Below are 2,006 nucleotides of genomic sequence, written 5' to 3'. Positions count from 1 at the left end.
TGAACACCATTATTTTGTGTTCCATTGAAAAATTTGTGAAATTGCAATTTGCTCAAAGTTATCAAATTTTAAGTAGAATCCCAGATTTGGATTCCTCTTGCAAAATTAAAAAGGAAATGTCTTATGCTGAGAGCCGATCAGAGTTGAAATGGCAAAGTTAATAGAACCCAAAGGGGTAAAAGTGCCAAAAACGACCAAACTGTCAATTTGGAGGGGAATGACTTCAAAGGTTCGAAGGGTGCGACCCTGTAACCCGTCGGGTTATGGCCGAAAACCGCCGTAAGAATTGACCTCCGACGCACCGTTTGGCCGCCAGAGGCGATTAAACACTTTATTGAACATTTGAACATAACTCTGCCATTTCGATTCCGATCATCTTTAGGCATAAAACATTTTCGTTTTCTTTTGTCAAGATGAACCCAAATCAGCAGTAACCTTTGCACATTTCTCCCAAACCACTACCCCTGCTCCCTCCAGCTTACGTAAGTAAAAACGTAAACCATTCCAAATATCACTTTTGTTCCTTCTCATCGGACACTCGCGAAACTTCGTAGGCTAAGTTCCGCAACTCTAAAACTAAAACTAAAAGACTCGGTTTGACTATCTGACATTTTAATCACTGCTGAGGAGGTATTAAAGTCTTCAGGTGAGCGCAGAAGCCACTTGCGCTCCCCCTCCCCTCGATTGCCATGCTACCAAACTACTACCACCAAACTATGAATTCAAATTAAACGATCGCTTATTTCAAACGTCTTATATCAAACTTCTAAACTAAACTCGATACGGCCGGATTCATACTGATGCTTCGTGCGCAGTTTGAAGTCAATTGAAGTTGCCGTCTTTGAGAAACGTGTGTGATTACAGATAGACAGACAGACAGACACACAACCAAAGAGTTCCCTGCACCTCATGACATAGCAAAGGCTTCGCTAACGCTGAGCCAATAAAAAATTCTATTCGTTTCCACATATTAAGAAACATTTTGTGAAAGGTATTTACTATGAAACCTACGTACCAGTCATGGTATTGACAACACAATGGTTGATGGGTAACGTAACATCTTTATCCTTGCACAGTTCAGGCTGAAGAGCCCGCTGAAGTACAACTGATGGGTATACTTTATTCAGTAGCCCTTTAACCCGCTTTCTGATGTCGAAAGACTCAGCTTCTACTAGTTCAATGGCACTTGTATCAACAAAGATACCATCACCAAAGTGAACCTGAAAATGATAATGACTTAGATAAATAAGTGTACAGATTGCAACAACATTGACTTCCTCCGAAAGTAGATGGGTAAGAGGTTCCTAACCATCAGAGAATATAAACTGATAAGATTGCAAACTACCCAAGAAGCACAGAATCATCAGTAATTGGTCTAATTGTAGTAATTACATTTGCTGCCAGTTTAGTCACCACAAAGTATTCCAGATTTTGAAATTTGAAAACATATAATTTATAGATTGACTCTTATGTTAGAAGTGTTGTCTTTGAAATGCCTACCCCTGAGAAGGACTTGGATTTGGAGGACTCTGCGCTGTATCATTCTAAAGTTTCCCCCTCAGCACAAAAACAAATAAAAACAAACAACACACTGCCCTCCAGATGTGCAGGTTAAATTCCGCTATGTTTTTGTTCTGCGCTGTTAAAAATGTTTGAAATTCCATTACGCATTAAACATTAATTTTAACAAGGTAGATGTACGCCAGACCACGTCTCGCGTAACAGGCTTCGCAATATCTCACGAAACACTGATACGCTGCGACGCGCCTGGCATACATCTACCTTGGCCTGCGGCGCTGACACCCGAGTCGGGTAGTGCAAAAATGTACGCAAAGATGCGGGCCTCCGGCCCGTCAACGGCCCGTCGCTTCCACTAAGCATGCAGGGTTGTACATTTTTTCGCTTATTTTCCTTAAAAATACCCTCTAGCGCCTCAACGATTTGAGCTAGAGCAAAACGGACAAAATTTTCGCCTGAAGGGCTCTTCATTGATGAGTTACCCTTAA

The sequence above is a fragment of the Frankliniella occidentalis genome, unplaced genomic scaffold, assembly GCF_000697945.3.
Source record: "Frankliniella occidentalis isolate FOCC.00 unplaced genomic scaffold, Focc_3.1 Scaffold388, whole genome shotgun sequence".
NCBI classification, from domain to species: domain Eukaryota; kingdom Metazoa; phylum Arthropoda; class Insecta; order Thysanoptera; family Thripidae; genus Frankliniella; species Frankliniella occidentalis.
This window is presented reverse-complemented; position numbering follows the sequence as displayed.